This window comes from Lissotriton vulgaris, chromosome 1_1, assembly GCF_964263255.1.
Source record: "Lissotriton vulgaris chromosome 1_1, aLisVul1.2, whole genome shotgun sequence".
Taxonomy (NCBI): Eukaryota; Metazoa; Chordata; class Amphibia; order Caudata; family Salamandridae; genus Lissotriton; species Lissotriton vulgaris.
Window position 1 is genome coordinate 2,079,246,691 of NC_141685.1, and position 24,008 is coordinate 2,079,270,698.

Here is a 24,008-nt window from a genome sequence, read left to right on the forward strand (position 1 = left end):
ATCTATCACTAACTAATGTCTCTTACAGATATATTGTTACACAAGTAGTAACTTGTGCTGTAGTACACTCCTGTACCTGTAGAGGAACTTGGAAACACTGCCTTGGACTCTAAGAACTGCCCTGCTGCTTGAGGCCTGCCACTACCACTTGACTGTCCTGGTGCTCAAGGCCCGTCTTTTTCCCTAGATAACTTGCCATGCTGCTTGTTGCCCTCTCTTGCTTGAAGGAGAGAAAGGACCATCTCCTTGAAGTGAGGCTACTGGAGTAACTCCAGCTGTCAGTTGGCTGACCAGTTCTGTGCTACAGGGGCACAAAAAGCTCCAGACCGGCGGCTTCATCTGAGCAGACACTGCAGGACTCTTCTCAATGCATTGCAGCTCCTATTTGCTGGCTTCACCAACCCAACCCAGCACAGCGCATCTCAAGGCATATCTCTGCATCACAGTCCCAGAAAGGTGGCATCATCGACCCAACGGATTGTGATGCTGGCAGCTGCACTTCTCATTGCGCTGCTGATCGGCATGACGCATCTCGACAGAGAACCTTGCATCACAGCTCCTACTCAACTGCTCCAGCGGCCTTGACGCTGGCCGATGTGGACCTCATCTTGATTCCAGTGACACTAAGTCCTATTTTCAGCCCACCAAACTAGGCCTTGTATCCTGCATGTGCCCAATCGCTGTCACCCTGAACATTTGACATTGTCCCGGACCAGTTCGACCAAATGATCGCAGTTGACGTTTTGTGCTTCTAAACACTATTTTTTCCTGAATCTTTGAAATTGCATATCTCTGGTCCTACTGACTATTTTTGTCGTTCTGGTATCATTTTATTTATTACAATTTACTCTAGTATTCGTTTGGGATTTTACTTGTTTTCACTATAGTACTGTTTGTATGCTATAAATACTTTACACATTGCCCCCTACGTTAAGCCTGACTGCTTTTGTGTAAAGCCACCAGAAGGTTAAGCACAAGTTAATTTATTGACTTTATTGGTTCACCCAGGCAAAGATTATGGTTGTTGTTTGAGAAGGGTTTCAAACCCCCATTTCCCCCTCCCCAGGCAACCAATAACTACATTTCTTACCCAGGCCTTTGAAAAATTGCATCACAGATGGGGACTTAACACCTTGCGTGCGGCGCCGATTCTCCCCCGGTGCTGAACATTCCATCCGCGGGTGTGGTCGTGACGGAACCATTCCGTCATCTGCACAGCTCAACTATGAAGCATGACGGAATGGTTCCGTCACAAGCTTCGAAGGGGTTAAATACCAACTGTAAGGCCGAAGATAAACCATGAACATGCCCAAACCCTCATGTGTAAAGAAAAAACCTAGGCAATTGCTATTACTTGTCTATTCAATAATAGATGAGCGAACAACCAACTTCAAAGGAGTAAGATACAGCTTTTATTATCAATGTATCAAAAAGATTGGAGGTTAAAAACAAGTAGATTGGTCAAAAGCTAGAACAATTCATTTGACAAACAATACACAAATATCAAATATTAAACACAATAAAAACACACAAAGAGTTAAAAAATAAATGTGGCACAAAGTTAAAAATAGATCGCGCGTTTCGGCGAACCAGCGCCTTCTTCAGGACAAGCCACTTAGTAACTATAATTTTCAAGATGTGGAACTTCTAACACTTCTTCTTACTTCGATTTATTTTATGGACTGTATGCTTCTGATAGTATGATACTAATCACTGTTCTGTTTCGAATTCCTTGTAGCTAAACGCATAGCTCTCAAAGTTCACAGTCGATCATACAGGTTCGGCCAAGGCTTAATTAAAATTATAACTGGGTAATTAGATGGAGGGCGAGCAATTGTCCATAACCCGAATCTTGAATGTAGATCGATAGATGAGATACAGCTAGATGTCTGATATTCGTCAAAGGTGGCAATAAACAGGATCGAGTGAGCAGTATAGTCTTATATCGTCTCCGTACTTATTCTCATAAATATGAAACTCGATACTGCATCAGAATTGTCAAGTACGCGAGCACGGAGACTAACGGAAAAGGATGGCGTCTGACGTCAGGATACGACGTGTAGGCAGTAGATGCCCAAACCCTCACCTTGCTGGTCATGAGAAAGAACAAATAATGTCAGATAACCTGGCTTGGAGGGGGTTTGTTTAATGGGTGCAACACCAAGTTAATCCTGTCCCAAAAGGCGTATACAGTTTTTGTTGAGGGATCCTAGGCTCCAGAGATTACCTCAACCACCTCTGGATGAACTTCAAAGGCGTTCAGCTATTGCCGCTCAAACTCCAATCATGAAGGTTGAGAGTGCAAAAAGCCCGGAATCCGAACCCTGCACTGTTGCTGTGACAGCGGGTCTTCCCAGAGGGACAACCTGATCCAAGGACCTATGCTCACGCCCAGGAGTTCTGGATAGTATACTCTGCCCAATCCGGAGCCACTAGAATGACTCTGACCTGGTCAATTTGTTTGCCTTTGCATTAAAGAATCCTCCCAGGTTGTTCATCACCAAGAAAATTATTTGACAGTCTAGCCATTTCCAGAGGTGCATGTCCTCCTGCCACAGAGTCTGTGACCACACCCCCACTCTTTGTTGCAACTACATGGCGGTGGTGTTATTCGTGAGCACCTTAATCTGCTTCCCTTTGATGGACTTCAGGAGGGCATTCAGCTCCAGAGGTTAATGTGGAGCCAGGACTCCGCCAAGACCAGAGGCTTCTGATCTCCATCTCACACAGATGGCTGCCCCAACCCAGAAACCATATGCATTGATCACCACCGTCTGCTCAGGATGTGGAATGTAGAGAGGTTAGCTCTGCTGCTGACCCAATCGCTGTCCAGCAACAACCACTGCAGATCATTTACAGTCTCCACTGAAATATATACTTGGTTAAGAGTTCTCCTTGACGTTGTTCTCACAAAGACTTCAGATACCACTGCAGATCCTGCATATGCAACTTGGAATTCTAGACCAGCAGGATGCAGGAGGCCAAAGTCCCATCTGCCTCTGAGTCGATCTCCGTGAAATCCGGGACCTAGACTGAAAGATCAGGATTATAGCCCGAATATCCTGGACTCTTTCAAGGGGGAAAGGCATGACACCAAACTGTGTACAGAATGTCTCAGATTGAGGGGAGCAGCTGAGGAGGAGTCGGGGAATAGTGGGTTTGCTGTAGTCTGGAGGTGATTAATGCCTGCCTGGGGTGAACCAGCCTTCAACAGCCACTCGTCCAGAAAGGGGAAGACTGGTACCCCTGACCTAATTAGGTGTGCTGTTACCACTGGCATCATTTTCATGAGCAACTGAGTGGCACTGATGCGACCAAAGGGGAGCACAATGAACTGAAAATGCTCCAATCCTTGCACAAACCACAGGTTTCACCAAAGGGCAGTTCCATCTCCACCAGCCAGTCTCCTGTTTAGAGGAAGGACAGGATCTGGGCTAGGGTGAGTATTTTGAATGTCTTTTTCTGGGGAAAGGCATTGAGAGGGAGCAGGCCTAAAATTAGACAAAGACTTCTGTCCTTCTTCGGCACCAGAAGTAGCTGAAATTACAATCACATCCAACTTCTGGTGCTTGCACCCTCTTGGTAGCCTCTTTGGCCAAAAGGTCTTTCACTACGTGCAGCAAATGAGAAAGATGATCCTCCATCAGTCGTTGGGAGGGGGGATGGTGGAAGGTGCAGCGGGGGAAGAGAGAAAAGGAAGGGCTTATTCTTTGCAGACTATCTGCAGAACCCACCTGCCCCAGGTGATGGTTGCCAGCCACAGGTGGAATTGGTGAATTCAGCCTCCCACCGGGAGGCTGTGTCCTTGGCAGGACATGCTAAAATGGATTGGTGGGGGAGGGGGCAGTGGACTGGGTGTCTCGTTAACCTTGGCTATGGAGTCAGTGGGCACCTCTTTCGCTACACCTGGGTCGCCTGTGGTGGTTGGACAAGCTGGCAGTATACGGCTCCTCGCCCAAAGCCATCAAAGGAACGGTCTAACCGCTTGGGTTGGCAAGGTGGAGCACAGTGGCCGGGGAAATGAGCCATAGCCCTACTGTCCTTAAACAACTCAAGATCAGAGTCTGCATTGTCGCCCAATAGAAGAGTCCCATCAAAGGGCATGTCCATCAAGGAGGACTATACACTGCCTGAGAACCCACTAGAGTGTAGCCAAGCATGACTGCGAGTTGCAACACTGATGCCAATAGCGGCCCAATTGAATCGGTTAATGTCCAAGTCACAGTGAATTGTGAACTTGCCCACATCATGACCATCTTGAATCGACTGAGACCGAGTCGTCAGGCACGCCAGGGAGGACTTGTGCCACCGAGTGCCCAAGGGCGTAAGAATAACAGCCCAACAAGCAGCTGGAGTTAACTGAATGGACCGGTGGAAGAGAAGACCGGTTTTGTGAAAATTTCCTCTGTCTTAGATTCCTTTTCACAGGCGTTAGATGGACCATAAGGCTGTCCGGTGAGGGGTGCTGAGAAAGGAAAGCCTGGTTGTCAGGAGCAGGGCGATGGAGCCTGGCAACTTAACGATTGACCGGTGAGCCAGAACACGTTTTTGCCTAGGCACTTAGTAAGGTGCCCGTCAGTGCCTCAATAATAAGTCAGAGCTTCTGATGATATCTGGGCAGGCTGGAGACCTTTGATTAAAACGTTTGTTTTGACTTCTAGAGGAGTAAGATGTAGGTGAAGAATTTCAGCTGCATCATGCACTACCATGGCATAGGAAGCAGATTCTTCTATGGCTGGCCCAGGGGGCGAAACCAGTGCTGCCTCAGGGAAAGTATAAAGGCTTAGCCTCATGTATGTCTTCGTACTAATGGTCATCTTGATTCGGCTGAGCAAACTCATCTCCTGGGTCGTAATCCTTGTCTGAAACGATTCCCAAAAGGGGTTTGCCCAGAGTGTCAATGACCTTCCGGTTGCTCAATAGGCAGATGATCAAGGGAGTGCAGAGGGGAGAATGGCACCTTAGTTGGATTAGGACACGATTTCATGAGGTTGGACCGGCATATACATCAAAAAGAAAAATTGGATCTGCCTCTTTGAGTGGCAAAGTAGGCATCATCGGGCCCAGAACCTTAATGGCTCATGGCACCAGGAGTGGGAGTCAGAAGAGGAGCTTGGAGGTAAGATGGGCTCAGAGGGTGAACCTTCCGATAGTAGCTTATATGGAGGCCAGAAGGTTACCCAGACTGTGTCTGCAGGGAGCCGGAGTATGGCCACCCATAAGTCTTCAGTGTGCTCTGGTTGTGCAGGCTGTCACCAGCCACACCACGCTTTGCCTTCAGACGCACAGCCAACATTAGGGACAATATTGTCTACACAAGACCTCTATCCAAAGTACCCCCACTCCCATACGCCAACTCCAACTGTGGGGGCTACCCCCGATCCCTGGGCACTACCCCTGTCGGTCGTGCAGCATGTGCCCCTTCACCCGCCCTTCCAAGGCAATCGTACTCCGTCCCTCTGACACCTGGACCCAAAAGTACCACACCAACTGCAACACCCGGAACTGTGTTTACCTTCTCATTTGTCCATTTCAGAAGAGATATGTGGAGATGATTCCCTGGGCAGTCAATATAAGGATCTCTGAACACCACAGTAATATCAGATGCGGCAGATCCACATAAAAAATGCTGTCCCACTACATTGAGATGCACCACACTCCTGACGATATATAATGGACCATACTTTAGTCCCAGCCCACATTGGACATCAAACTCTCTTCAGTAAAAAAACAAGTTGAGTTTTCAAACTTGCTACACACAACAGGGCTCAACGATGATATCCCATGGTCTGAGGTAGGGCAGTGAACTTCTGAATATACTATCAAGGACCTTGGTTCCCTTTGTACACCTTGCCCATTGGATAGGATTATAACATACAGCCACTTCCGCACCGCCTTCACCTACCCACATGAGCCTCTACGTACATGTAGACACACCTGGTTCAGTTTGCTCACTATGTGCCCCTGGTTTGACCGGCCATCCACTTGCCTCCGGCATTGTTCGACTCCACTCTAGCTCTCGTACCCCTGCTCTTCACCATGACCCCTGGTGTTAGTCAAGATACTTAAGCCTTCCAACAAAAGGTCCGGACACCATCCCTGAAGTCCAGACGTGTTTAGGAGCAATGTGCAGAACCAGCTGCAACAAGTTGTTCGCCCTCGCCAGTGTGAGAGTTACTGAGACATCTAGGTTGGGGCCTCCCCTATATCCCTTCTAGGTGAGTCAGGTTCATCTAATTTTCAGAGTCCTTGTGACCCTCAGACTGGGGTCATGGTAACGGTGGCATTGCCCTACCTCTCCCCCCAGACAGACTTTGTACCGACACTTGTACACAGGATATATGACATCTTTGACTAAGGTTACACGCGCCCGGCAGCACCTGCTTGTGCATGTTTTTTTACCTTTACCACAGGTGTGGCATGGCACACTTCTCACCATGTCACAGTCTAACTTGTTTGTATTGCAGCTATTGCTCCCTGCATACTCTGTGTGGCCGTGGGCCACTGACCATCCAATACAATAGATGTGTGATTTGTGATCCTTGTTTGTACCCCTTCTTTCTCCTCCAGGTTTTTCCAGAAGGTAGATGGTTTTTATTCCCACTCTCCATTTGCACCCCAAATTTCACTTTCAATTCTGTTTCCAGGGACGGATCCTCTTAGTACACTGACTTGACCGTTCTTCTTTTGCAGAGTAGATGAGTTTTTTTCCCCTCAGTCCTGATGAAATGCTGCTCATCCGTTTAGAGAATTGAGGCATGAAACATGTCGACCCACTGACCTCTTGCACTTCACCTACACTTTTAGCTACAGTAGGTGGAATTCTCACATAGTCTGTTTTTAACCATAGCATCAGCGTGCACTGAATAAAGTTAGTTCTGTAGTAGGGGATCTCTGTGTATAGTCATAATCTAGTGAATAGTCCCGCCCATGTGCGTGGACCCCGGCAATCAAAAATAATCTCTTAAGTTGTCAAAATCATGCAGAAACTGCAAAGACACTTAAGAGAGAATTTAAAGACAAATAATGCAGCCTATATCCACAGGCTACACTGTCCAGTACTTCAACTAGAAATTCCACCAAAAATCACCACACACAGCCCAGCCTGCCAGTTTCTACCATAGAGAAACCTGCCTCCCCCAGTCCAAGACTCAGGAATGATAGAGAGGAAGGTAGGGACAGACAAGCCCCATAGGCTGCCATTATGTGGCTTAAATAGGATACTGTGCCTTTAAGAGAACTTTCCAGACTTCTCCCAGTATCCCAGAATGCATAGCAGGTCCAACTTACTTTCAGTTCTTTTTTCCGGCTCCTGCTTACAGGACCCTGGCATTGAGCTCTCCCTTTTTCAAGGGTTTATTGAATTCGTTTTTGCACTTTTTGACTTTTAAAAGTGCTGTGATTACTGCTTGGTGTTCTCTTCTCACCCTTGTGCTGTTTTTTAGGCGTTTTGGGGCTCCGAAATGCCTGGCCTTTTTGTTAAGTGCCCAGCATGTGAGAGGAAGAAGGCCAAAAGCGACCCCCATGATGTCTGCATCGTGTGCCTTCCAGAAGATCATGGCCCTGAGGAGTGTGTGATCTGCCAGCAACTTTCTGCTAGGACACTCAGGGACAGATTGAAGATCAGGCTGGCTGGCCTGGAGGATAGGCGCCAACGTGCTGCAGGTGGGTCTGGGCAGCCTGGGAGGGATCCCTCTGCCTCTGCTGAGGCCCCTGGGGGGCTCCCCGGGGGCAGGAAGTCCAGCCAACGATCCCATTCTCCGTCGACGTCGAAGGCTTCGACGGCGGCGTCGAGAGGGATGACGACGGCGTGCTCCCCGTCTCTCCGGGTCGAGACGGCGTGACGACTCGACGGTGAATGAGAAGCCGACGTCGAAGCCGCCGTCGACGTCATCGTCTTCGTCGACGTCGAGGTCTTCATACCGACGCCGAAGGCGCAGGGACGTGCATCGGCGCTCGCCGTCGAAGCGGCACCGACGCTCGCCGTCGAGGCGACACCGTCGGTCGTCGTCGAGGCGACACCGCCGATCGACGTCGAGGGGCTCCTCGACGTCGGGGACATCAAGACGACGGCGACGATCGACGTCGAGAGGACGACGTGAGAGGTCGCGCAAGAGGGGATCGACGTCGAGGAGTCGACGTTCGACGCCGAGGATGAGAGGGTCGACGTCGAGGGGACGACGTTCGACGCCGGAGTCCAGGAAGCGCCGTTCGACGCCGGAAAAGCGTCGTTCTGCGTCCAGCAGACAGCGGTCAGCGTCGAGGAGTAGGTCTCCCTCTCCCAAACGAAGCAGAGGGGGCTCTGGCCCCAGGAGTCACGCCACTTCCAGTGGTCGCCTGCGGATGGGGATGGATCTCCGCACCCGTCCCCTAAAGGTTCACCGGGCTCGGTGTACTCGGAAGTGTACACTCCATCTCGACCCGGGACTCCTGCTCCTCCACCAGTACCGAAGGAGGACCCTCCGCCCGTGCCACCACTTCCTACGGAGGATCCTGCTCCACCTCCGGTCCCACCGCATGGGCCCGCCCCGCGGCCGGTGGTGCCTCCGCCGAGGTCCGCTTCACTGCCGTCACTGCCTGTTCCTCCCAAGGGGACCCCGAAACCGAAGCCCCGGGAGGATCCAAAGAGTCCCTGTGAGAAGCCACGGAAGACCCCTCCTCGCAAGCCGAAGGAGCGCCCTAGAGCTGGCAGGTCTCGTTCTCGCTCTAGGCGCAGATCTTCCACGAGGTCGAGACACCGCCATAGGAGGCGCGAATCTCGCTCCCGCACGAGATCGTCTGGGACCAGGGACTATTCACCTACGCTGTCGGGGTCGCCGGACACCAGGGTGTCCCCGATAGATGACCTGGTTGCCTTTCAAGACGTCCTGTTGAGGGGCGCGGCGAAGCTAGGCATTACACTGACAGTGCCTACTCCGAAGACGTCCGTCATTTTCGAGACTCTACATCAGAGGCACATGTCTCGTCCCCTCCTGCCCTTGGTGCCGGGCTTGGAAGAACCGGCTATGGCGCTGTTTCTCACCCCGGCTGTGACGAGAGCGGCCCCGTCCAGACTACTGAAGAAATACCGGGCTCCCGACTCGGATCCGGCCTTCTTGAGAGCGGAGCCTCCGCCTGACTCCGTCATCGTCACGGCGGCCCGCAAGCAGCACTCCACCACCCCGACCTCCACGGTTCCCCCGGACAAGGAGTCTAGGTGGATGGACTCGGCGGGGCGAAAAATCTGTGGGACTTCCGCGACATCCATGAAAGCGGCGAGTGCCACGGCTCTGTTGGGGCGTTACGACCGCGCCCTCTGGGACTCCCTCGAGCGCTTTGCGGAGCATCTACCTCGGGAGCAGCATGAAGACTTCATGGAGGTCCTGAGTGAGGGGATGCTGGTGGCCAACCAGATAATCAGCGCGGCTGCGGACTCTTCCCTGTTGGCTGCTCACGGGTTCTGCCACGGGATCAACCAACGGCGCCACGCCTGGCTCCGGCTGACGTCCCTGAAACCGGACGCGCAGCAGAGGGTGGCCAATCTGCCGTTTTCCGGGGAGACCCTCTTCGGGAAGCACGCAGATGATGAAATGGCCCGCATGAAGGCGGAGACCGAAACACTGACGGCGGTGGGCCTGGAAAAGCCCAAGGAAACCAAGAAGCAGTACCGCCCGTTCCAACGGCGGTTCGGAGGGCAAGGCCGAGGCCGGGGACAGGCTTCGGGGCACTCGCAACAGCAGCAGCCGTTCCGTAAGCCGTTCCAGAAGCGGCAGAAGGGCAGAGGAGGCCAGCAGTCGGCTTCGGCGCCCAAGGGCCAGGCGGGGCCTAGGCCCTAGGAACTTACTTCCCCCGGATCCGTTACCCACTCCGGTAGGGGGAAGCATCCAACTTTTTCTGGCAGAGTGGAGAAAAATTACTCAGGACAAGTGGGTGCTGAATATTGTTTGCAATGGATACAGTCTTCGGTTCACCAGCCCTCCTCCAGCGATTCCCCCGGTCAGCTCGCAGTTTCAGCTGCGCGAGCTTCAGGCGGAGGCGGATATCCTGTTGAGGAAAAGGGCGATAGAGGACGTACCTCTGTCTCAGAGAGGAAGAGGTCTGTACTCCCGGTTCTTTCTGGTTCGCAAGAAGGACAGGAACGAGTTCAGGCCCATTCTGGATTTGCGACAGGCAAACAAGTGGATTCGCAGAGAAAAGTTCCGCATGCTGTCGTTGCACCAGATCTACCCTCAGTTGCAACAGGGAGACTGGCTTTGCGCTATAGACCTACAGGATGCTTACTTCCATGTGCCCATTGCACACAAACACAGGAAGTTCCTGCGGTTCCAAGTCGGCACCAATCACTATCAATACACAGTACTCCCATTCGGACTGAAGTCTGCGCCAAGGACATTCTCGAAGTGCATGGCGGTGGTAGCGGCACACCTGAGGAAGAACAAGGTGTTCGTCTACCTGTACTTGGACGATTGGCTGATCAAGGCATCCTCCTTCTCGGAAGCGCGAGCACACTTCCAGAAGACGTGCGTTCTCTTGAACAAGCTGGGGTTGCACATCAACATGGCCAAGTCTGTCCCGACTCCGGTCCAATGCATACAGTACTTGGGAGCCTCCATCAATACGCTGTCAGCAAGCGTGTCTCCTTCGGAAGAGCGACGATTATCACTCCTTCGGAAGGCTCAGGCTCTTATGACGACTCCATCTACAACAGTGAGGACGGTGTCTTCTCTACTGGGATCGATGGCCTCTTGTATCTTCCTGACGCCGCACGCACGGCTGCACATGAGACCGTTGCAGGAGTGCTTGGAGGATCAGTGGGATCAGAGGAAAGGATCTTGGGACGACAAGATTCGCCTGTCGCTGCATGCTCTACAGTCCCTGAAGTGGTGGTGTTCGGCGGAGAATCTCCTCAGAGGGGTTCCCTTTCACAAGGACATTCCCACGCAGACTGTCGTGACGGATGCGTCTCTTCTGGGATGGGGAGCGCACTCCGGGACTCTACAGATTCAAGGCACGTGGTCACCGATGGAGGCCACGTATCACATCAATTTCCTGGAACTCAGGGCTGTTCACTTGGCGCTGAAGGCCTTTCTTCCGTCCTTCCAGACCAACTCTCTGCTTGTACAGACGGACAATACCACCACGATGTATTACCTCAACAAGCAGGGGGGCTCGAGATCGCGCACTCTGTCGCAGGAGGTGCAAGCGATCTGGCACTGGCTCCTAGCCAGAGGACTGACGATAACGGCCACCCATCTACCAGGTGTGCAGAATGTTCAGGCAGACGCACTGAGCAGACTGCTTCAGGAAAACCACGAATGGGTCATAAACGACGAAGTACTAGGAGAAGTCTTCGCAAGGTGGGGAACTCCAGACGTAGATTTGTTTGCCACCACCGAAAACAGCAAGTGCAGAGACTTCGCCTCCAGGTACTTCCAGCAACGGACGCTGGGGAATGCGTTATGGATCGACTGGACGAACAGCTTTCTGTACGCCTTTCCTCCCATTCCCCTGATTCCGGCGGTGCTCATCAAGCTGGCCCGGTCCAGGGCTCGGATGATACTCATTGCCCCGGAGTGGCCCAGGCAGTGGTGGTTCACGGACCTACTTCACCGGTCTCTCCTTCCTCACATCCGGTTGCCGTGCAGGCCGGACCTTCTCACGAAGTTCGGGGGACGGATGTTACACCCCAACCTCTCGTCTTTGAGTTTGGCGGCATGGCTCCTGAGATAGTGCAATATGGCCATCTGAATCTGCCCGACGATTGCATGGACATACTGAAGGAGTCCAAGAGACCTTCCACTCGGACTTCATACGCTTACAAGTGGAAGAGGTTTTGTATCTGGTGCCAGTCTAAAAACCATGATCCTACGACCTGTAAGGAAGATGTCATCCTTCCCTACCTTTTACATTTGGCGCAGTCTGGCCTTAATGTGCATTCCATTAAGGTTCATCTGGCTGCATTGACTGCCTACAGGAAATGCCCTTCACAGACTTCTTTTTTCCAGATCCCAGTGATCAAAGATTTTCTGGAAGGATTGAAGAAAGTATTCCCTCCTGTCAGGCTTCCCTCGCCTTCATGGGAATTGAATGTGGTGCTGTCCAGATTGATGAAGGAACCTTTTGAACCTATTCATAAGGCTTCGTTGCAGCACCTGTCCTGGAAGGCGGCGTTCCTCGTGGCCATTACATCGGCCCGCAGGGTGAGTGAAATTCAGGCGTTGTGTTGTAATGAACCTTATACTGTATTTCATACTGCTAAGGTTGTTATGCGTACTCACCCTAAATTTCTTCCCAAGGTTATTTCTGACTTTCATGTCAACCAGACTATAACTTTACCTACGTTCTTTCAGAACCCTTCATCCCCAGCGGAGAGGTCTCTCCATTCTCTGGATGTTAGGAGGGTGTTGAAATTTTATCTGGATAAAACCAAAGATATCCGTAGGTCTGACCAGTTGTTTATCAATTATGGATCGGTCAGGACAGGTCTTGCGACCTCTAAGCAGTCCATTTCTAGGTGGATTGTGTCCTGCATACAATTGTGTTATCAGAAAGCTAATAAGACCTTAGGAGGTAAGCCTAAGGCTCATTCCACCAGGGGCAAAGCTGCCACGACGGCTCTGCTCCGTAACGTGCCGATTGCTGAGATCTGCAAGGCAGCCACTTGGAAGTCGGTTCATACCTTTGCTAAGCATTACTGCCTGGACACTGACGCCAGGGCAGACGCTCAGGTTGGACAGGCTTCGCTGCGGAATTTGTTCGCACAATAGTGGCATTATGTATTTATTCTCCACCGCCGCTTAGTTGTGGGGATGGGCTTGCCATTCTATTCACTAGATTATGACTATACACAGAGATCCCCTACTACAGAAGGAGTAGTTTCTGTCCTGTAACTCCAGTTCTGTAGTAGGGGTATCTCTGTTATAGTCATAAGCGCCCTCCCTCCTCCCCGGTGGAGAATTCTTCATGTGAACAATGCTGCAGGTCTGGCGTTTTATACGCCTTCAAAAAGAACTGAAAGTAAGTTGGACCTGCTATGCATTCTGGGATACTGGGAGAAGTCTGGAAAGTTCTCTTAAAGGCACAGTATCCTATTTAAGCCACATAATGGCAGCCTATGGGGCTTGTCTGTCCCTACCTTCCTCTCTATCATTCCTGAGTCTTGGACTGGGGGAGGCAGGTTTCTCTATGGTAGAAACTGGCAGGCTGGGCTGTGTGTGGTGATTTTTGGTGGAATTTCTAGTTGAAGTACTGGACAGTGTAGCCTGTGGATATAGGCTGCATTATTTGTCTTTAAATTCTCTCTTAAGTGTCTTTGCAGTTTCTGCATGATTTTGACAACTTAAGAGATTATTTTTGATTGCCGGGGTCCACGCACATGGGCGGGACTATTCACTAGATTATGACTATAACAGAGATACCCCTACTACAGAACTGGAGTTACAGGACAGAAACTACTCCTTTAGACTCTTTTAGCTATTTTTAGACACACTCTCACTCTACTCATTTCGCACACGCTTCCCACACCCCTTCATCCAGGGTCCTTCGGCAAACAACACTGAAGACCTCCGGCAAAGAGCCTCCCTGCGGGGCCCGTTGAGCATTTCAGCGTCGGCCCAACTAGAAGCTACCCTATGATGAAGCATGACACCTCCTGGGGTGTGTGAGGGCTCTTGCTCCTTAATGGAGCTCTTCCACCCCCCCACCTTCTTCCTTCCTCTACCTTAAGTAACTCGTCCTGCCCTTCTCTTCCTTCTCTGTGACCTCTTGGTCCTCTTCCACAGGAAATGCATACCCTACTCTGACCTGGTTGTGCCAGAACCAGCAGCAGGATCGGCTCCGAAGTCGGCTAACTTGTGGAGCGAGATCAAGAAGGACAGCACCGTCCTACCCCCCCCCTTCCCCAGGAGAATGTGTGTGGCGTGAAGAAGCTAAGGCACGCTTGGACTACTTCTGTTTTGCAGGGTTGTTTGTTAACCTGAAGACTAGGAGCGTAATGAAAACTGATCTCTGGGGTGGCTCAGCTGATCCCGAACGAACCTTAGATGTGAAGCTCAATTTTGAACATTCCTGACGAGGTTTTCTTTTGCTTGGCGACTTGGTTTTCTCTTACATTTCCTACAGGCCTTCGGGTTTATCAGCACGCAGTCTTCACAGGCCTTTGAGTCTTGGCTCGACTCCAAGCACCACAGGCACACCTGATGGAGATTTGTCACAGCCACTTGTTTGCAACAGTCGCCACAGGGCTTGAAACCTGCCTTTTTTTCGGGAGTGAAATCCTGTGCATGCTGAGGTTTTGTCAAATCAGCATAGTATCAGATGAGGATCTCTGGATCCACCTCTGGTGGCATGTTATGAAAGGAACTAATGTCGGCGCACAGGGGTAGCACCTATATAAAGATAATTCAAATGTTTCCGGTGATATTCCTTAGTCAACCGAAGTGAACCATTTTCAGGGCTGTGAACGTAAACCTTCCCTAGGTCCTTCTAATGCTAGAGTTAAGGGATAAAAGCATAAGGCAGATGTGTAGTTGATTGGGGATTATGCAGGTTAACCTGCTCTTTTGAAGAAACACAATAAGGCATCACCATAACCCAGACGCTGCTCTTTTCCTGTCCAACTAGTGCTGCCTGACAATTACTCAATCAAGCTGTGGCAGGGCTTGAGAGAGGGGTGTCATTCCTGGCGATTTTCCGTTTTAGCATTTTTTTTTAAAACTGTAATTGTTACTTTGTGCTAGGAACTTGTGGAGCTGTGTTTAAGGCTCCCGGGGGGGGAGTGTTTTATCACTTTACTGCTCGCTGTCTCGCACGCCCTTGATAAAAGGGCGCTCCAAAGGCAGGCCTGTCTGCTCCCGTCCACGTCCAGAACGTGGCTAGCACTAGCCACGCTGCCCGAGAAGGGTCAATACTAAGAATTATTTGGAGTAAGAAGCAATTACTTGCTCTCTCTGCCGGAAACTGCTATAGGCATGCATGCTTGGTCCCAGGATCAGAAGGATATGAGGAAGGCAGTCCCCGTGAGCACTGATACAGGACTTGTAACTTCAGGTTGGACGAGGCCAGGGAAGATGAAGACGGGCAAGGAGTTCATTCATACGGGTTATATACGAACCCCTCTGAGAACGCCATTAATGTATGCCTTATCAACTGTAGATCACTTCCAAAACATGCCGATGATATTTGGCTTAATTTAAAGACGAATGCCTGGGACATTATGTTCCTTACCGAAACCTGGCTGCGAGATCGCTCTAATCCTTGTATAACACCAGCTACTCCAGCAGGATTCAGGATCTCTACGGTAAATCGGGTCAAAAATAAGGTTGGTGGGGGCCTTACAATCATTATAAGAGATGACTGGGAGATTACATTTAAGGGAATTGAGAACTTGGGGCAAATTGAGGCTATGTCTTACTGTGTTAGACCCGCCAAAGCTTCTCCTGTGGCAGGATTATTGGATGTATGACATCACAACGCATGCTTTTACTCCGCATGCCATTACAACGCAGTTTTTACAACGCAAGTCGTTACGATGACTTGCGTTTGGGGGCGCTGGATAGTGGAATAGTTTAATTTTCTATTCCAACTCCAGTCCCCGTGGATAGTAGGGAAGGTGCTGGATAGAAAATTAAACTATTCCCTATCCTACAGCGCCCTCCAGCGAAAGCTGTTGTAACGACTTTCGTTGTAATAGCTGCGTCATAATGGTAGTGCGGATTAAAAGTTGCGTTGTAAAGGATGTTCCCCAGGATTATTGGTCTATAGACCTCCTAATGCCCCTCGAGCCCATTTACTGAAACTGTATGACATCATTGCTGCCTTATCACTGAAATATATCAACCTGACAGTCCTTGGAGATTTTAATGTCCATATGGACGACTCCAATTGCTCCTTAGCAGTGCAGTTGGAAGATTCTCTAAAAGGTTTTAATCTGATGCAAAAGGTAACTGCACCCACCCAAATGGCAGGCCATATGCTTGATTTACTTTTCACTAAGGTTCAAACATTACAGGTAGATGATCCGCTCCCTATAACATGGTCGGATCATTGGTTGATTCCTTTCAGTCACCGCAATGACTTGGCAAGTACTACCCAGGTAGTCAAGAGGAACTGGAGTAGGGTCTCCACTGACTCAATGGGCTTCTTATTGCAATCCACCTCCCCCGTGCTTACTGGTGATCCTAACCATGATGCACTGATTTTTAACCAGTGGGTTACCTCCGCACTGGATATTAAAGCCCCAATGAAAAATAGGAAGTTTACCCAGAACAAACCCTCTGCGCCTTGGTTTACGGACAAGTTCCGGGTGGAGAAGAGTCTGTGCAAAAGGTTGGAGCGTGCCTCGCGCAAACACTATGAGCCGACAGACAAGTGTACTTCTAAAACAGTGCTAAAAAAATGTCATGCTGTAAAACGTAAATCCATTAGAACCTTCTTTGCCAATTAGATTGGCGACTCAAACAAATCAGCAAAATAAATGTTTAGTATTGTACAGGGCTTCATGAAACCGGTCGCGTTCGAAAGTACTATTCCCTCCTCAAAAACTTTGTGAAAATCTAGCTACCTTCTTCGTGACAAAAATTTAGGACATTTATTCCTACTTTCCACTTCCGGGACCACCATATCTTCCATCTCAGTCATTGGCGGTGACTAGTATGTGGGAAGAGTTTTGTCCTTAAAGTTGGATTTGTCGGCGGGGAAGCTTAAGATAAAATCGGCTCTCCCATGGATCCATGCCCGACTAGATTCTTCAAACTTCCTGCACTCTGGTTTCCGCCGCTATTGCATGAAATTTGGAATGCATCGCTGGTAACCAGGGTCTTTCCCGCTAGTTGGAAAAATGCATTTGTCCAGCCTATGTTAAAAAAGGTAAATGCAGATCCTCTGGAGCTTAAAAATGTTAGACCAATTTCTCTCCTTCCTGCTCTGGCGAAAATCCTAGAAAAGGAAGTACAGAAACAGCTTAGACTTTCTAGAAATAAACCATCTTCTTCACAACTCTCAATCTGGCTTTAGATCCGGGTATAGTACGGAAACAGCTTTGATGGAAGTGGCAGAGACTATTCGGGAAACCGTTGATCAAGGAAGTAGTGCGATGCTGGTGCTGCTGGACTTGTGTGCAGCTTTTGACACCGTGTTGCACAGGATCCTTTTAAACAGACTTGGGGATCTTGGAGTGTCAGGCACTGTCTGTGCCTGGTTTCGTTCATTCTTAGAGGGACGCACGCAGCAATTGGTTCTCCAACCCTACACTTCTACTGTTAGCCCCCTAAAGTGTGGGGTTCCGCAGGGCTCGGCCTTGAGCCCAACTCTCTTTGATGTGTACCTCACTCCTTTGGCAGCAGTAATTGAGAAATTTGGGGTGAAGGTCGTCTCGTATGCGGACGACACACAATTAGTGTTCTCCTTTACAATAGTGAGACAGCCTTTGTCAATTTTAAGAAATGTCTTCTGAATATCTCCTCATGGATGACAGAGAACTGCTTGAGATTAAACACAGAAAAGACGGCGGTTCTCTTCTTCAATCAATCTCCGATCCCACGGTCAGAGCTCTGGTGGCCGGGTGAGTTAAATCCCCCGCCTCTTCCAGTTACCTCTGCCAGAAATTTGGGCTTTAAGTTTGACACACAATTGTCCAGCAAAGTGCAAATTGTCCGTTGTAGTATCCTGCATATTATACTGTAAGGTGTTTTACTTGACCTGCTCTGCCAGTGCCTGTGCTCTAACTCATTAGAATGTTGGAGTCTGATGATGCATCGGAATGATGGGACTGAGAGAGGCATAGCGACAGTTGGTCATGGGCTGAGCAGCTGACAGGCAGCTCCTGGTGGGGCTCTGATCTACCACTTATCAACATGATGTCCTGTTCCTTACAACCGGTTGTCTTTATGAATAAAGCATCTTGAATTACAACCTTCCTGAGTGGACCTCCTTTACTACATATTTTGGCGACGTGGTGACGAAGAACCTACAGCTACAGCTACAAGCAAATCTCAGGTACCTGATTTAAAAGTGGACCTGGAGATGGCGCAAAATAAAGAAACTACAGTGGCAACTACCACAATTTACAGAAGAAGAGGTAACCACAAGAAAGAATCAACTAGGAAGAAGAAAAAAGCGTTTTCTAAACAGTACAATGAAGACATCTGTAAGGAAGAAACAAGAACTTCTAAGAAAAGAAAAAGAAGAGAACAAGAAACAAGTAAGCACAAAATATTACGCCTTTTAGCCCCACCAGTGGCCTCACCACCGGCCAGCCCTAGTACAGGTGTGCTGTGCTTTTTCAATTCATTATACTGTGTGATTCTCTGCACCTTATTCCTGCATGGTGTGATCCTGTGCACATCGGAGCGCTGGGGTGGCTACATCTAGATTTAAAAGATTAACTATTCACCTCATCCATCGTGTTGGCCTCAAACCTCACCCATTGTGTTCTTGTGCCTTTAAACACATCCCTGGGAAATACTGAAAGGGTCAACGTTTGAGGTTATCTGTTCTTGACATTTGCTGTGATGGACTGCCTACAACTTCAGGAAATGTCCATTTGTGTTTTTTTACACATATGCCCCCAGTGCGCACTATTCACTTTTCCTCACATTGCCACCGAGAAATAAATATGCCGAGGTGAATCTCTCTACAGTTTATTTTTATTCAGTGACATTCTTTGCAGCCTGCTCTGCGACAGTTCAACTGTCATAAAAGTTCGTTTTAATTCCTTGCGCGCATCTCACCTCTCTCAGAAGAGCTGCGCAGATCTCTTCATCTCCGAGTAAGCCTCGGTGACGTCATCCTTGCTCCTAAGGCACAACTTGAGCGCAGGAACGTACCGGGAGCCATCCGGCGCCACATTCAGTGCGTGCCACCATTTTCATCTTCGAAGAAACTCATACCTGAAGTCTTAGAGTTCATTTTATCGTTTTCAGTGGAATGGCATTGTCAGCTCTTGCTGGAATGAAATAAGAGCCTAATTCCTTGCGCTCTGCAAGCTACAGATCGTGCAATGATTTGTTTCCTACTGTGGCATCATTTTCACATGCACTGGACTTTGGCAGATCACCACAGAGCTCATCGTTGTATTCATGCAGTTTCTGATGCAGAGACAGTTTAGGAGCATTGGTGAGCTGTTTCGTTTTTGCGCAATTATCTATTGAACATGGGGACTTTTCAAAGAGTGCTGTTCTTACTCTGGCACATTCAAGGAACAAGGAAAAAGATGTTTAGCAGACATGCTTACATTCTATTGTGCCTGTGATTTTTGAGCTCACATAGTCTGGCAGATTCCTTTTGCAACTTGGAGAGCTTTTCACATTAAAATGTCTGCTGTTTTTTGTTTACATCTGCAAGTCTGGGTAACATACGTACTCCAGTAAGTGTCACAGGACGATGGTGACACACACACACCTATTTTCTAAAATGTTTAAAAATATGTTTAGTGAAAAACGATGGCACATTATTTTATATTGAAAGATGACCGCTATGGGTTCTAGCCCCATTAGCATCCTCAAAAAAAAAATAAGAGGAAAAAACTATGCATTATTTGCATCTTTATTTATGTCAAAAGATATTTCCCTACACAGGGGTGGGAATGGGTATTTCCCCGTTTGCCCACATATATGTGCCTGTTCACATTATTTTTACCCTACAAAGGGATGGGAATGGGTTCTAGACCCATTTTGCCCATATACATTTGCCTACATAGGTAACATACGAATTTTAGCCTTACAAGGGCACTGTAGCTAGGGTCACTGCCCTTTCTACTTTTACTCGAGTACCCACACACAGGGCTTATTATGGGTTACAGTCCCATTTACATTTAGATGGTCACCCTACATAGGGCGTCACATGGGTTTCAGTCCCATATACAGTGCTCCTCACACTCTTACATAGGAGTAGAGGACGGTCATGGGTTTTAGTCCTTATGACTGGTATTGTCTTTTTACATTTTGTAATTTTGCTGTTTTGAATAACGCAATGTTACACTTACATCGCATTTATATTGTTTATTGAAAACTGAGGGAAGTTGTAGTTATACTGTTTGTATCTACTTTGCCTCTTCTCTGTTTTCCTACTCGTCCAGCTTTCCTCGTGGTGTCATTCTCATTGCCACCCCTGGTTTCTGGATCTACACGTCTTGTTGCCGTCTTTTGCCTCCTAGCTTTCTTTCGTTGTTTTTTACTCTTTCCTTCCCTGTTTCGGAGGAAATCTGTTACTCCCTCTTTCCTGTGTCTGTGTGGAGGCTGGTGTCAGTTTTCCATTGTGCCTTGTTCTTTCTCCCCTTCCTGCCTGCCTGGCCAGTGGGTGTGTTTGGGGTTTAGTCCTTGGTGCGTGTGAGTTCTTCTGCCCCTTGTTATTTCCATGTTCTGATTACTCATCTTACCCTCATCTTTTCTATGTCCGTGAGTCTGTGTTATCTCTATCGGTTCCCGCTTTACTCTTCTCTTCCTACTCCTCATTTCCTTCCACATGTCTCTTCACGCTGCTTTGCTTACACCTTTCTTTGTTGTTGTTTCTGTTCCTCTGCTATTCTTCCTTGTTATCTCTTCCTTGGTTTTCTCTCGCCAGTTGTTATTTACGTAGTGGTTTAATGCTTCTGTTAGAACGAAAGGGGATATGTAGTATCCTGCATATTATACTGTAAGGTGTTTTACTTGACCTGCTCTGCCAGTGCCTGTGCTCTGACTCATTAGAATGTTGGAGTCTGATGATGCCTCGGAATGTTGGGACTGAGAGAGGCATAGCGACAGTTGGTCATGGGCTGAGCAGTTGACAGGCAGCTCCTGGTGGGGCTCTGATCTGCCACTTATCAACATGATGTCCTGTTCCTTACAACCGGTTGTCTTTATGAATAAAGCATCTTGAATTACAACCTTCCTGAGTGGACCTCCTTCACTACATCCGTGTCTCGGGACAATGTTTTTGGAAGATGACGGCTCTTCTCAGCTTTCTCCATTATCTTCCCTTGGAGTGTAGAAAGAATGTGGTGCATGCATTGGTCACTTCCAACTTGATTATGCGAACAGTCTGTATGTTGGACTTCCGGAGTACTTAGGAAGACGGCAGACTGTTCAGAATGCAGCAGCAAGGCTTGTGCATAACGTGCCAATGCGGCACCACATAACTCCCCACCGGATTAGTCTTCACTGGCTACCAGTGAAAAGAAGGGTAGAGTTTAAAGCCTTTAAATTGGCCCACAGAGCAATGAATATCATCGATCCTCTATATTTGATGCGAAGACTCGTACAGTAATAAGAGAGCACTCTTATCTAATGAGAAGAACTTTCTGATCATTCCACGGTTTGCAAAGGCCAGGACCGGAGGTCGCTCCTTCCCGGTTAAAACGGCAAAGCTGTGGAACACCATGCCTGACTATTTAAGGAAGATACACTCTGAACAGATCTTCAGGAGAGCATTAAAAACGTGGCTCTTAAATCTTCCTTAACTCCTTGCAGGTGCCACGCAACTAGTTCAGCAGCACGATCAGCGCCGGGACATCTCCGTTGGAGGTAGCCGTGCGCTTTATAAGCCCCCTATTATTATAATCTTGTGGCTCTTGGGGAATCTCAGACCATGAGATGTCATTTGAAGTGACGTTGGTGTGAAGCTGCACGGCGCCACTTCTCGTCGTTTTAAGATACTGTTGAAAAATGTTTGGGATCCAGTCTGACGTCTGGGTAATATTCAAAAGGGACGAACTTGCTAGATTTACCTACCAGTTCAGTACTACTTTTTAATGGCATATTCATGTGCAGTTGAGTAGGTGGAAGAAAAATTCAAATGGAATGTATGCCATCAATTTGAGAAAAATAACCGGAGCAATTATTGAGCTGGATTGATTGACTTGACTGATTGTGTCTATACTGCCGATGTGAGGCACTGCAGCAGGATGTGTGCACGTGTGTGGTTGGAAAGAATAAATGTTACCTCAGCTGAGTGTACTTGGTAAGGACGAAGGCGGTGTTAGTGGTTATGAGAGGGCCTAAATGTAGATCTGCCTAGGTGACTTGCTTCATGTGGCCTGTTACGTGTGGAGATAGTGCTTAATATGGTCGGGTCTGTAGAACAGACTACGAATTAGGATCCTCCGTTTTCCCAATCGGTTAGCGGTAGGGTGACCAACCGTCCGTAAATTTCACGGACCGTCCGTCATTTTAGTATGATGTCTGTAAGGCGTCCGTAATTTGGGGATCTCAAATTACGGACGCCTTACAGACATCATACTAAAGTCGAAATAGGAAATTTCAGTAAGAAATGCAGTTTCATATGCGAGAGGCCCCCTGAGTTTAAAAGATTTCATTCGGGCCTCTCGCTCTTATCTTTTACTCTGTAGAGGCTGCCTGCAGCCGCCCCACCCGGACCTCGCTCAGACGGTGGAGTGGCCCATTGTCATTCTGAGAGTGCAGCTGATAAGCCCTTTCGAATGACAATGGGCCTAAATGTAGTGACAGCATGTGGTGTGCCTTCTCCTGCATGGGACTAGTTAGTGCAAAGCATTCTGCTTTTGTCTTGGCGCCATGCTGGAGAAAATAAAAATAAAATAACCAACACCGTTTTCACTGCACATGTAAAAGACAGATTTGAACATACAAATATAAAATACGATTTATTAATGTTTATTGTTACTAGCACAAATCTTGATTGCAGAAAGGGCCCGATATCGCTTTGCGCGCATACTGAAAAACTGTGAAGTGCACGATTTGCTCAACCTTATATAAACTTATTTTTACTTGTATTTATTTTGGTTATCTATTTACTTACTTATATATTATTGTGCCACCTCCTCTGATATGTTTGTAAAACTTATGTTTTGTCCCAAATTTTTGTCCTGAATTTTGACCTTCTGTCCAGAATTTTTGTCCTGAATTTTGACCCTTTGTCCTGAATTTTTACACTGACCGTCCTGAATTTGCACCCATGCCAGTTGGTAACCCTAGTTGGCGGGGCCCAACCTCCGTACGTACTGGCGCCTGTCATTTGATTATGCTGTAAGAGGCACGTTTCAACAGATTTTGAAGGGGGTGGCAACTGGAGTAACGATTAGTGTCGGTAATTAGTTAAATGATTTTCACTTCGATTGGGTGAAGTTTATTTTGTGAATCTCCTGCAAAAAGCTAGGTCAGCTGTGTAAGAACAGTGCTTGAAATGAAATCATGTAAATGTTATATCGCAAATGCCACTAGGTGGCAGTATTGTACGTAATAAAGTATGTTGGTTTGCAGTTTTTAAAAAAAATGGAAGACTTCCCTGAGAGCTATATCTGGATCCTTGAATTGGATTGATTGAAGTAATGGTTTGTGTTCCAGGTTGGCTGGTTCTCAACAGAGTGGCTACTTAGCTTCACATTCTTAGTCCCAGTGGTAGGGGCTTTGGTGTAAGAAAATTGGCCAAATAGAAATGTCTTTAACAAACGCACTAAACTGAAATACATTGAAGGCTGTAAGCAGTGGAACCGCCACAAAGTCAGTTTCAACACTGCTGCTCCATATGCAGAGGATGTGGCCTAAAGGCTAGAGCTGTCGGGTTCGAGTCAAAGCAGGGACACTCAGCATGATGTGATTCTGGGCAAATTACTTAATCCCCGCGCGCCTAACAAAAAAAAAAAGGATGTGTCCGTCTAGCGCAACTGGTGCTCAGGTAAGGTGCTCTGATACCTAGTTCGCGCTATATAAAACTGCAAAAAAAACTTGCAGCAAATTTCACTGCGCTATCTGAAATGGGAGGGGTACCTCTTTGCAACCAAATTCACTGTGCTAACTGAAAATGCCAGAGTGCCTCCTTATAGTAGCATAACATTAATGCAACAGGCATGACAACCCATGGGGTAATGGTTCTGTTTTGAATACCAGGAGTGTTCCGCTAGCCTTGCAACCTTAAAGCTTGCACCCTCAGAGGGTTGACGGATCACTGAGACTCGCAGGTGAAGTCAGACTTCAAGTAAGTATTTTGCATTTGTCAAATGATATCATGTTTCGAATTAACAGCTATTGGACTCGTTGCTTTTCATATTCATATTGATAAAACTGGTGATAACTAAT

At 48.3% G+C, this 24,008-nt stretch overlaps 1 protein-coding gene across 1 annotated transcript in view; it reads left to right on the forward strand.

Annotated features, from left to right (window-relative positions):
• Window positions 1-24,008, forward strand: part of STRAP (serine/threonine kinase receptor associated protein) — a 151,667-nt gene that overhangs the window by 89,006 nt on the left and 38,653 nt on the right. The gene's annotated exons all lie outside the window — the stretch shown is intronic.